The 14,005-nt window shown below is 39.3% G+C and overlaps 1 protein-coding gene across 3 annotated transcripts in view; it reads right to left on the bottom strand.

Annotated features, from left to right (window-relative positions):
• The window catches only part of CDH8 (cadherin 8), a 367,319-nt gene that overhangs the window by 23,756 nt on the left and 329,558 nt on the right, over nucleotides 1–14,005 (bottom strand). The window lies entirely within an intron of this gene.

The raw sequence follows: 14,005 nt of genomic DNA, 5'->3' as shown, positions 1-14,005 counted from the left end.
CTCGGCTCTTTCATCTCAGAGGCTCAGGCCTGACACCCAGCCTGAGCACCAAGACCCAGGAAACTTTTCTAGGCCTTCTGAATGACTCTGGCAGCTCTATCTCTCTTTGTAAGTTCTGATTCCTATTTCTAAACCATGCGAAAGTCCTGCCAATCACCACCAGTCTGGGCTCTGCTTGTGCCCTCGGTAATGCCGCAGACAGAAATCGCTAGTACTTTTACTTACTGGGATGTTTCATGTGTTCTTCATTCCCCCACTGGCAACCTCCAACTTTAACTCATTTGATGCAAAACATTTTTCCCTAAAAAGTCTCCAATTCGGCTCTTAGGCTTATCTTATTTGGGTCCCTCATTTTTCTAGGACTGAGTTTTTTTTTAAGATGATCCCACATTCGGTTGCTATGTTATATAAATTAGAAAGTGGCACCACATATCAGTGGATAAATGACAGTAACACCCAATTTTGGAAAATTAAAAATTTAATTGGCTCTCAAAATGAGGTTGAGATGGAATTTTAGCCTCTATGTCAGCACATCTATTCATCATTTTAAGGTGATAGGATTGTTCTAAAATTAGATGGTGGTGATGGTGGTACAACTTTGTAAATTTACTAAAAAGTCACAAAGATTGGAAGAGTAGTTGCAAAGTCAGCATGATGACCTTAAGGCCAATCCACAGAATGTTCCTGTGAGCAATACTGTGCATGGATTGACAGCTGGCAATATTTGGCTTCTAAAATTAGGAGAGTCCCATATGGTTATCTGGATGATCCTACTTGTATGCATAAGACTTTGCAAAAACTATAGAAACATTCATTGAATCTCTGGAAAAATAATCTCTCCAAGTAAAGAAGGAAAAGCTTCTGAAGATATTCCACATTTTGAAAAATAGATATTCACACTACTCAATAAGTAGATCCTGCTGTTTAACTTGCCTTTCTATAACAGAAAAGAGCTTATTCAATCGTTCGTGTGTGTGTGTGAAAATCTGAAAAGAGTTACAGCATTTTTCCTTTCATGAGAAGCCATTTAAGACTAAAAACAATTTCTGTGGACATTTAACAGCTCATTACTTTTTACTTATCAAAAGCAATGAGAGTATATTTATTAGGAAAAATAGTAATTTTATGTTATTTTTTAATTTGAGATGGAAAATATTAAAAATCTAAGGATAAATGAAACTGGTTCAAAAAGACTCCCAAGAGATGTCATATGTGGATTTTCTGCTAATTGCTCTGCATTCTTACTTTTAAACACTCATTTGCCAAGATCTCAATACCCACGGCAATATGTAAAAGTGATGCTTTAAATTCTTGAGTTACTTTTGTTATCATGTTTAGGCAGTTGAGCATTTTCCAGTTTTTAAAAAAACTTCTTCTTACTATACCTGTAATTATATCTCCAATTCATAATAGTTATGGTGTTTTTCCTCAATTACTCTCCTCCTCCCCCACAGCCCTTATATTGAAAGCAAAGGTGTTTTTAAAAAATACAGCGCTGGGCTTCCCTAGTGGCACAGTGGTTAAGAATCTGCCTGCCAATGCAGGGGACATGGGTTCGAGCCCTGGTCCGGGAAGATCCCACATGCCGTGGAGCAACTAAGCCTGTGTGCCACAACTACTGAGCCTGTGCTCTAGAGCCCACAAGCCACAACTACTGAACCCACATGCCACAACTACTGAAGACCACGTGCCTAGAGCTCATGCTCTGCAACAAGAGAAGCCACCGCAATGAGAAGCCTGCGCACCTCAACAGAGTAGCCCCCACTCACCGCAACTAGAGAAAGCCTGCACACAGCAATAAAGACCCAACACAGCCAAAAATAAATAAATAAAATAAATAAATTTAAAAAAAAAATAAAAAAAATACAGCACTTGTTTTTTGACCTACATTTGTTTCATTGTAAATTCTTGTTCCTGTCCAATACGCTAATGGCACATCTGTTATGATTCTGTTTAACTTTTGGAACAATGATTGACCATCCGTGTGTGGGCTGAAATGGGTGGTTTGCCAGTGGCAATTCACAGTGAAAGTGAGTGGTAGGTTTTAACATTTCTCAGTAATAACTAGTTCTGCATTAAACTATTTATTTTATATGTCCAAAAAGTTGTTACGTTAAAAAAGAGTCTAGATAGAATATACTAAAATATTGATAGATGAATGATATCATATCTGGGACTTGCTTCAGAGAAATACAAGTCAGGAAAAGTGGTGAGGAAATACATGAAATAAGCTTGGCATAAGCTAACCATTTTTGAAATTTCAGATATGGGTATGTGGAGTTCAAAAAGTTTTATATACTTTTGATATTTTCCATACGAAAAGTTAAAAAATAGATAGTTATTTTCTAATTACATCTTTGCTCTTTAGAAGCTTTGTGGACTTGGGCAAGATGTTCTACCTCTTTGAATTTCTAGTCCTGTAACTGAATAATGCTATAATAAGACATAACCTGTAGAAGTTGTAGAAAGATCAGAGATAGTACTATATATGTAAAAACTATAGCACAGTACCAACCCTAAAGTCAGTAAATGGTGCACATGATTTAATTCATGAACCTTTGCAAGGAGGCATTTATACTTTTAAATGAGAATTTGATGACATAATATACGTAGATCCCCAAATACAGTGTCATGTTTACAGTAGTCATGGAAGTATAAATTTGAATTCCTAGCACTCTTTGGCTTGCTCTGACCAACCACAATCAAGGATTATCTGAAAAGCATGCTGAAAGAGGCCCTTACAAGTACACTATCTGGATATCAATGTCCTTTGATACTCCAAGGACATTGGAGTATCATTATGTATTTATCTAGAGGTGCTGATTGTAGATATTTATTTCATCATGCATTGCATTCACTGATACCTTTGTAGAGTTCATAGTCACATTTCTGACTGTCCTCCCATCAAGGGTCTTACAGATGGAAAGATTCTGATATCCATTTGAGCTTCTTGTTGCTCAGTTGCAATTTCTTTTTTTTTTTTTTAATTATTTATTTATTTATTTATTTACTTTTGGCTGTGTTGGGTCTTCGTTTCTGTGCGAGGGCTTTCTCTAGTTGCGGCAAGCGGGAGCCACTCTTCATCGCGGTGCGCGGGCCTCTCACTATCGTGGCCTCTTTTGTTGCGGAGCACAGGCTCCAGACGCGCAGGCTCAGTAGTTGTGGCTCACGGGTCTAGTTGCTCCGCGGCATGCGGGATCCTCCCAGACCAGGGCTCGAACCCGTGTCCCCTGCATTAGCAGGCAGATTCTCAACCACTGCGCCACCAGGGAAGCCCTGCAATTTCTTTATAAAAGGCATTATTTTAATCACCCTCATCAGCTATGAGGAAAGGTAGGCCCTGTATTTGGTAATTCTAGAAAAGCCAATGGAACACAGAACAAAGAGATCTTTGAGAATAACTTCTCTCCAGAATTAGCTCACCACTAGTGGTGTTCAGAAGAAATGGTTTATTTTTTATTGCCTTTTTCTCCTATTTTTCCACAAATATATGGGATTTCATAGATATGGCATGAATGATTATGCTGTGATACTAGGCAATAATACTTTCTTTCAAAACTTGAGATCAGTTGTACATTCTTGCCTTTCTGGAGTTAGAAGATGAGGTTAGGACATAGACTAAAACCAATAAGCAAGTAATTATTACAATGTGATGACAGAGTGTATAAATCACTGTGCTGCTAAATCTTGGGTTATTCACTCTCATTCATTCATTCACCAGGCATTCATTGCAAAGAACTCTGTGAAGGTTTTCCTATAGACTAGGCATTATAGACACGGCAATAAAAAGGTTTAGATGCTTTCATGGAGTTTATAATCTAGTAGGAGGCAGAATTAAACACAATGATAATAACAAATGCAGAAATCACACACATGTTTCATTAACTACATTTTTTGGCATGTGCTGTGTAAGAAGGAAGCCAGGTTACATCGAGGGTCTATATCAAGGGTACTTAGAGCCAACCTGAAGCCTAATTCATCACTGAGACTGTGTGAGTTATTTGACTGCTGGCACCCAGATCCATCTTCTGATGGTCCAGTGCTCTGCTGTGCACTGTAAGAGGTACTGACCTAACAGATCCTGTATCATCCAGAGTTTGGCTAATGGGAGACAGTGGCTGGAGGAAACGAGATTCCAAGTTATGTTATTCATCTCCCTTCTTTTCTACCTCAAGTGGCATTTCTGTAGCAGCTGAACCTCCTCAGTGTCTTCAGCTCCCCCTTATTTCATTTGGCTTCTTGTGATTCTAACTTTTCTAGTGAACTCCAGGATGACCATGGGCTCCAGTAATTCTGCATCTTCCCTTTCTCTCTTTGCTTAGCGGCAGTAGAAACTTCCTTTTGTTGTCAATATTTAGGTTGCCTCCGCTGTTTGGCTTCTCAGCATTTTCTATCATCTTTGTTACCACTGTCTTGCATTACATTTCCTGTTTTAAATAATCAGAGTGATATCTGTTGTCTTAGTAGGTCCTTGGACAATTGAATTGAGAGCAGAGAGAATTTTTTATTTTTGGTTGAATCTTTTCAAAGCACTGTGCTAAGAATTTATTAGGAAAGGAATATTACACAAAATAAGAAAATAGTCAAAGGAGAGGAACAAGCGATCTCTAAAGAAGAAACACAAATGACCAGTTAATTACCTGAAAAATGTTGCATCCTATAAAGTAAATTATAGTGAGACATCATGTGATGTCCATCAGATTGGCAAACACTTTAAAAACATAGAACGATAATACCCTTTATTGGCAATGGTGTGAAGGGGCACAGTCATATAGTTCTGGTCAAATTGCTACACTCTTTTGTGAAGTAATTCAGCAATTGAGAACAGAGAGAATTTGAAAGCAAAGAATTTTTCTCTAAAGTGTCCTATTTAAAAAAAAAAAAAAAATTACAACTTGCATCCAACATAGTTTGGATAGCAGAAGAACTGGGTGTGAGAGCTTGGCCAGTGTGGTATCATAGAAGGTGAAAATCACTATGGAGAAGAATAAAGGAGGTTGGGGAATAGAGGAGAAAATTAGAGAAAAACATGCTCAGTGAAGGCCTGACTCTCTTGGGACATTTGAGCAGATTTGAGGCAGATGGGGAGTGAGTCCAGCATTCAGATATAGGGGGGTGGGGCAGGGGGTAGCAGAGTGTGTCAAGAGAGGGAAGAATAAGTTCAGTGACCCAGAGGTGAGTCTGCCTGTGGTGAGTTCAATGAGTTCAACAGGAAGGAAGCCATTGTGACTGGGAGTAGTGGAGTGAAGTGGATCATGGCTGGAGTAAAAGGAGATGAAATCAAAGAGATCAAGAAGAGACCTTACGTTTGCATTTGCATAGCTTCTCTAAGACTTTTTCAAACATTGAGGTTTCAGTTTCCTTTTCTATAAAATGGGGATAATAATATCACTTACTCACAGGCTAATAGTGAGAATGACACGACGAAGTGCTTAACACAGACCAGACACATAGTAACAATGTCAATTTTAAAATAATAATAATAACAATAACTATTATTATTATTATTATTGCCTTTTCTGGGTTTTCTCTTCCCTTGGTGCTGCCCTCACCAAAGAAGATGGGTTTGCCTTGGTCCACACAACTTACCTTGGAAGATGATTGTTGACTTTTAGGGCAGAATCAGTGGCTCTAAATCAAAGCAGAACTTGCTCTCTTACCTGAGAATGAAACTAACTTAATGGATTACTGCTGTATTCATCAGAGGTAAATGGTGCCAAGTATAAATTGTCCCTTGCCACCTGCCTCTACAAGGATTAGGTCACTAGCTACTGCATTCGCTGATCTTCAACACGCCCTGGAAGGAGTTCAGGGCGGAGATCAGGAATGAGGCACTCTGTGCTCTGGGAAAAACTGGCAGAACAGGTCATCAGATAGAGATTTTCAGGAGAAGATTTTATGAGCCCAAATTCTTGCATCTCCTCCTATCTAGAAAAGCACTAAAATCATTAAAGGTGACATCTGTTCCTCATGACAAGCAGCAAGCCTCTGCCAACGTGTGCTTGACTGCATGTACCCCCCCTCACTAAAATCATGTATAACACTGACCTTCCCCTCTACCTTTTTGTAACCGGTGCCTCAGAGCTATCTGAGATGCTCTGTCCTGGGCTACAGTCCTCATTTTGCCCCAAGTAAAACTTAACTCACAACTCTCATGTTGTGCATTTTTTTTCAGTTGACAATGGTAAATTCCTTTGAGGGCAGAGGTCGTGTCTTCAATGACTTCATATCTGAAGAATCTAGCAACGAGGATATAGTAAAGTCTTAATGTTTGTGGAATGAAAGATGAATGTTCTCATCCAGCCAGGCTATCTTATTTGGGGAAACAATAAATTTGAAGTTGCCAGACTTCACTCATACATAACTGAAGCAAAAAGTCTTATTTATGTTGGGATATTTCTGGGTCAGTGAATCTGATTTCTCAAAACCACAGTAAAGCCACATCTATAAACAAAGGCAATCTGAATGTTTAGGCAATTATTCAAATAATGATCACTATTTATGTGAGAATGCTTCCATACTTCTTACTCCGTTTTCATGACAGTCGGATTTCTTTTTTTTTGCCTGAATTATTCGTTTCTCAAATTTATTAGTCACCTACTCTGTACAAGGCACTGTTCCCAGTACTGATTGCCTCAATTATCCGTTTGATTTTGCCTGTGAAAATAAAGCCAAAGAGATATTGAAAATCCACTTTCTCATTCCAAAGTCCTTATTTAAAAAATCAGCAGTTGGTTTGTGTTCAAGTGTTACTTTGTAAGTGCCCCTCATCTGGTTCCTTTAATTCTGGGGCACTCACTTTAATATGTTCAGATCACTAGCTATTCCCGCTGTGTAACCTTCCACCTACCTACCTCGGGTCTGTCACTGTCTTCTACAGCCTTTTAAGCTCTCTGCAGAACGATCAAATAATTAATGGTATTAAAGATGTCGCAGTAAAATTGTTATCTATGCTGGAAATGTTACTTGAGTGAAGAAAAGGAGAAATTTTTAATTGGAAGTCTTGCAGCTGGAAACCTTGACAGGGCTGGGGATTTGTGTTTCTTTTTATTGGAGTTAATGCATTTTAGTTTAGGCAGTATGTGTTTCGAAATTACAAGGACATTTCTGCATCTTGTAGGTGTCCTTCGGAGATTTGAAAGCAGAATCTATGCTTAACCAAATAGCTTTTGAAACAAGGGGGAATAAAGAGTTTCTTAACAGGGGCCAGGCACTTTTGAAGAAAGCAGCAACTGTGGGGTTTCATGAAGGGTCCTGTAGAACAACTCCACAGCTTCCTAACCATAAAATTATTGTATGCAAATTACATAATTTCTTTCCCCTCAGTACTGTAAACCTTAAAATGGTATTGATATTCTTTCCTTAAATGTTGAAGTAGATTCATTGAATCATTGAACAGTATACCTAGTTTACAATGGATTAATTTTAGTCTGACTTCTTTTCCCTCTTCCTTTCATGCCACAATGAAAAAGGGATGAAATGTGATTGTGAATGAAATTTGGGAATTCTCAGTCCTCACCCCATTTTGAAACCAAAAAATTCAGTTATAAATCTCCTAGGGTTCAAAAAGTTCATCTCCATTTTTAACATGAGCTGTACATATACAGATTCTATCCAGCAATCTTCACCATAAAGGAAGGTATGCTATACCCATTTTATAGACCAGGACTCTGAGGTTTAGATAGTCTAAGTAACTTTCTGAAAGTCATTCTGTCCTTTGGCAGCAGCACTGAGTATCTGGGATTCCTGACACGAAAGCCTATTCTCGTGAATTTAAAGGACATTGTGAAGGTCTTGATGAATGTCATGAAGAAGTTACTATCAATTTAAACACCCTACAAGTTGACTTCATACCTATAACTTCCTTAGTTCTCACACAAACCTTCCCACCAGGAATTATTATCCTAATCTCACACTATAAGAAACACTAGCACAATGTCTTTGCTTGTGCATTCTGGAGTCAGACTGCTTGGGTTTGACTCTGGCTTTGCATTTATCAATTAAGTGCCTTGGGCAAGTTGCTTAACCCCTATGTGCTTCAGTTTTATCATCTGTAAAATGGAGAAAATAACAGTACTAGCCTAAGTGAAGTCTAGTGAGTTTTTGAATATGCATAATTGATAAGCTAGGAATTGTGGTGAGTCTTTCTAAGCTTCATCTCATTAAGCTATTATCATATTCTTTTTTATCAGACATTATTTTTATTATGTGCTATTTTATCATGTACTATTTCCTTTCTTATGGTGAGGAAAATCAACAGCCTCCTTTGGCAAATGAGAATACTTCACCCCATAAAGCTGGCTTAGAGAGGGCCTCATATCCACGTCTTTTTGTCCCCAGAACTCGTGTTCTAAGCACTTTGAAATCTCTTCTCAGAACAAACTTCCAAACTATGCTGGACCAGTAGAGGAAGCAAGGAGGTGGACATACCTATTCGTGTTGTCTTTTTCCCTTTATTATGTCACATGCAAGTGTTATCTCCATCATTCCAACCTCTCTGCCAGAACAGCTAATTTATACCCCATTCATTCAGATCAGATGCAAGCCAAGGATGGAATTACTGCATATGTGCCCTTGGAAACTCTAATGAAAGAGCCTAGCTTTCTTCACCTATGAATATAAGGACTCAAGGCAGGTACAAGCAGCAATTCTCTGTACGCTCCTAACCTCCTGCAGGGACCAGACTTGTCTGCAAAGCAGTGTGTTTTTAAAACAGTTTACAAAGGAAGAGTTTGCTCCTTTTTCAAGTGCTTCCTTTTTCATGCTGTTGGCGGACCACTGAACAGTTGGAGGAAATGAAATGTGCATGCTGTCTGGGAGACCTCCAAATGCAGCAATCCTGAGGTCTGAAGGTAACCGTTAGCATCCCCTCGTGGCTCGGGTTTCTACAGAATGATCCCACTGAGATGACAGTGGAGATGTGAAGATTTGAACAGCGTGAGTTCCCTTCTGCTCTCTCCCAAGCTAGGGAATACTCTGTACTGAGGGACCTCAGGTTGATTGACAGAGAAAATGCAACTCAGTTAAAAAGAGCATTTTCCCTCTTCCTGCCTTTTAGTGGATGGGCCACCCTTAACATCAATTCAGATGGTCCTTATCATCTTCAAAGTAAAGTTTTCAAAGGTGTAAGAAATCTTAAACCTATTTTATGCCTAAATATTTTTCAGCCAAAGTTCTGCAGTGGGTTTGGGGCAGTGGGTAGGGGGAAGAAGAGGGGGGTTTTGAGTGGGCAGCAGAACTACCTTCTGTGAGCTTATGTTTACTTCTAATTCCAAGTATTGCCTCTCTCACCCCCAAGCCATACACTTCGAATGCCTGCAATATGTAACAGCCTAAGTATAGAACCCAAGGGGTGAGAAACATAAGTGATGGGGAGACAGGGTAGAGGGAGCTTCATTGAAACATAGGTTGGCAGGTTGTTTCAAAATGTCGAGGTGTGGTCCTCCACTTCATTTGACAGTTTAAGAAACCGGCATCTTTTCTGTTACCCAAAACAAGATTTCATAATGAAATACTAAGGGCTTTAGAATCGAAATGATTGGAGTTTGAATATTAGCTCTTCTGTGACCTTGGAAACCTTCACATGACTCAACTTAACTTTCTACATATATAAAATGGAGCAAGGAATACCATCTTTTCAGGATTGTCATAAAGCTAAAATGAGATAAGATATATAAAGTACCTGGTCCATAAGAGGCATGCAATTAACATTAGCCAAACTGTACCCCAAGCTCCATTTTCTCCCTTGAATCCTCCCCCTTCCCCTAGCACACAGACTTGGAATTCTGCTTCCACCATTTAATTAGCATTTATTAGCTTTGTGATTTAGGGCAACAACTTAACCTCGACCTCACTGAGCCCTAGATACTATAGCTCTAAAATGAGGATAACAATATCTCCTCATGGATTTTTGTGGGGGAACAAACAAGGCAAGGAAAGTGAAACCATTGCTTTGTAAGCCAAGAAGCAATACATACTATGTTTTTATTATCATTGTAGATTTTGTTTTGCTTCAATGATGATAATAATTGCCAGCACTTTGGTACAGAGAAAACATTTATTGAGTCCTTCTGAAGATTTTTATAAACATAAATCACAAAAATTCAATGAAAATGGCTTTACTAATGTTTTTTTTAGATAAAGACTGAGTTTTAGATAGTTTAACTAACTTGCCCACGGTCACATCACTAACACATGTTACAGCTGAGATACAACGATCTAACCATGATCTGAAAGCCACTAATCTAGACTGCCTTCCACTTTCTAGGAACTTGAATTCATGTTAGTTAGCCAGTTAAACTATAGCTGTCTATGTCTGTATTCTTACTGCCATTCCACTAAAGTTGACATTCTTTGGGATGTATAGGAGCAAGAAAGTATGCTGGACATTTGTTGAATAATGGATCACAGGGGATTTATACTGGCATTGTGGCAGTACAATATCCATATTCTAAAGATGATCAAGTTACCTGGGTCAAGAGGGTCTCTGAAGTAGCTAACTTTTGGAGGCATTATTGAGAAGGAGGTATAAAGATAGATTCTAAAGGTTAATAGTGCTTCTCCCTCTTATCTTGAACGTTGGATTCTTTATTGACCCTTGTTAACAATTTTGTCACTACTGGCTTTCTGAAACCTTGGAATAACTTGGCACAGTGGTGGAAGTTATAAACCCCCCTGCCCCCCGCTAAAGGAGTTTTCTCACACATAGAGATGACCCTAAAATGGTCTCTCTCATCTATATAAGCTCTCCTATTTCACATGAGCAACATGAGGTTTGAAAGAATGCCATTTTCATCAATATGCATGATACGATCTTTAGAGTTTGGTCAGTGTTTGCAGGAATGGGAATTGTGAAATATTTATGCACCTTTGATAAGCACACACACCTTTACAGTTGCTATCGATTAAACATTTGAAATAAATCTCGCAGCTTGCTGGTCTTTTCACTTGGCTTATTTTTTTTCCTCTGCCAAGTAACATGTCCATTAACAGGACCATATGCTGATTCTAAGATCATTGTCCAATCTAAGAAAACACAGAGATAGAATGGACATATCTGTATAGCTCATATTTGGAATATCTGGGATTTTTTTTTTCTAACAGGAATAGATTATTATAGGTGAGTGACTCCTACAAGGCTGATTACAGCATACAAAATCACTGTAAGAATTACCTCCTTCTTTTCTTATGTTACAGCCTTCACCAGTAATTTTTCAAAATCTCCCTGGGTCTCTCTCCAGCCTCATTTTTAGTCATTAATGCCTGCATGCCCCCTCACAATAGAGTTTGGTACTGCCAATGAGGTTATAGTTCCCTTATACATATATGGCTGTCTAACCAAGCCATTTCCTTTGTCTTGAATGATCCCTACTTTCACTTACCTGGGTAAGTCATGTACCTTTGATAAGTACACTCACCTTGAAGAATCAGCCCAGGTTTACTGCTTTCAGAGTTGACTATCAGAGCTCCTTCTCTGTGTTCTAGTCACACCCTGTGTTTGTCCCTCCCGTTGTCTTGGTTATTTGTTTTCTAATTTCAAAGCCTCTAATAAGGCAAAGGGCCATATTCATTTTTAGGATGCCTGGGCCATTGCTGAACTGAACTTCTCTATCTGCATTATCAGACAATGTAATTGACCATATATACATTATGCATCTGCATAATCTTGTTTTCTTTCCCAGTTTTGTTCTCTTGGATTGAAGCACCACTCAGTCTTTACTTTCTCCATCTGGCAATTCCTATAAGATTCAGCTCAGTCATCTCTTTCTCCTAGAAATCCTCATTTTCCCCCTTTCCCACCCCAGTCTTATTGAGATCCCTTTGTCTCAGATCTTGTTTGCCCTCTGAAAACCTCAGACTTAAGACAAGCAAACCAGTGATTGCAAAATAGATAAGAACTCCAATAGCATTGCTAAGGATATGGATCAGGACATTGATCTCTGTATCCCTCATATTTGTCGCAATACCTGCTCTTGATAAGCCACAAGAACTCAGTCGACATGTGTTAAGTGTATATGAATGGATGAGTAAGAGGAAAACTGTATGAAAGATAGCTTCTGCAGTACTCAGTCATAACACTCTTTGAAAACTTGCTGAATAAGAGTAAAAATGCACAACTTGTATACATTTTAGCTATTCAATCAACATTTCATGATCACCTGGATTGCCTTCTTAACCAGCTTGCCTGACACTGACAGTTATTGGATATTTTTTCCATGTAGATAATGATAAAGTGGTGTTCAGGGGAAGCACATTGTTATTCACTTGGAAATTGTTAATATTTAGCAAAAATCAGTGATTTTTTTATAATAGGAATGCAGATGGAGCCTAGAGGTTAAGTGACCATATAATTTATCATTGAAATACTTTGGAAACAGAAGAGGTCATTATTAACAACTAAAATGTTGGAACAATTGGCATAAACCTGAATCGACCAGGCAAACTGTGATGAAAGTTTACACTATCTAGGGAGAAAACACAATGTTTTTATGACTGTCCTTCTGCTGACATGAAGTACAATGTCCAAAGGCAATGTGATGGATAATCCTATGAAGATCCTCTCATCAGAGGTTTTTACCTAAGTGTCTGAGGTACCTATGAACCTGACTGTTAGGTATTTCTCTTAGTTACTCACTCCTGCTATGCATCATTACTGTAGTTTGATAGATTCCTTCCTGCAGAACTATCTGTGTAAAAGAATGTCTAGGGACTTCCCTGGTGGCGCAGTGGTTAAGAATCTGCCTGCCAATGTAGGGGACACGGGTTCGATCCCTGGTCCGGGAAGATCCCACATGCCACGGAGCAACTAAGCCTGTGCGCCACAACTACTGAGCCTGCGCTCTAGAGCCTGTGCTCCACAACAAGAGAAGCCACCTCAATGAGAAGCCCGCGCGCCGCAACAAAGAGTAGCCCCCGCTCTCTGCGACTAGAGAAAGCCCGCACGCAGCAAGGAAGACCCAATGCAGCCAAAAATAAATAAAAATTAAAAAAAAAAAAAGAATGTCTACTTTGTTGCTGTTCTTCTGCCTTTCCCCTTTCAGAGAGTATGGAAAGAGTAGAGTATGCATATACCTTGTTGGCTGTGCCAGAATCACCCCACCCCCTGGAAGAAAAAGGTGTGGTTGCGTGTGTGTGTATGCACACATGTTGAGTTGTGTACTGATGTTGTAAGCTAAGAAGAAAAACAACTGGTCTTAGAAGGAGAATAAATCCTGCTTTCCCCTAGATTTACCATAGTCACAGTCTAAACAATTATAGCAAAATGTCTTTAGAAGCCACCCTTCCCCGGGGGGGAGGGCGGGGGAATAGAAGAAATAGTGAACCCTACTGCTCTGTAGAATTTTTTTTTTAATCTGGAGAAAATTGGTGCTGAATAATGAGTAGGTTGTTTATAGATTTTCTCTTTTGCAAAAACGTCTGCAATAATTCTTCTCTCCATAATTATGCTCCCAGCTAGTCCCCTCTTACATGGAATCTGGAATTTACCATGTGTCGTATTCTGGCCAATGGGACGATAGAAAACATGGCCCAGTATTTGGTGCTTGCCATTTTTTCCTACACTTGGGTGTCCTGTAACCAATACCTTGTGAACAGGTATGAACTGGCCTTCTGGATGATGGGACACACATTGTTAAATCATCTCTATTGCTCAGCTAACATTCAGTCAATCATCACATATGTTAGGAAGCCATGTTATATCATCCAGTCCCAGCTGAGCCAGCCCACATAAGAAGAATCACCCAGAAGATCCATAGAATCATAAGAAATTTTAAAACGTGATTGTTTTAAGCTGCTAAGTTGTGGGTTAGTTTGTTACATGAAAAAACCAACTGAGGGCTTCCCTGGTGGCGCAATGGTTAAGAATCTGCCTGCCAAGGCAGGGGACACGGGTTCGACCCCTGGTCCGGGAAGATCCCACATGCCGCGGAGCAACTAAGCCCGTGTGCCACAACTACTGAGCCCGCGAGCCACAACTACTGAAGCCCATGTGCCTAGAGCCTGTGCT

Source organism: Eubalaena glacialis, chromosome 18, assembly GCF_028564815.1.
Source record: "Eubalaena glacialis isolate mEubGla1 chromosome 18, mEubGla1.1.hap2.+ XY, whole genome shotgun sequence".
Taxonomy (NCBI): Eukaryota; Metazoa; Chordata; class Mammalia; order Artiodactyla; family Balaenidae; genus Eubalaena; species Eubalaena glacialis.
The sequence above is the reverse complement of the archived record's forward strand: the minus strand, read 5'-3'. Positions and strand labels throughout refer to the sequence as shown.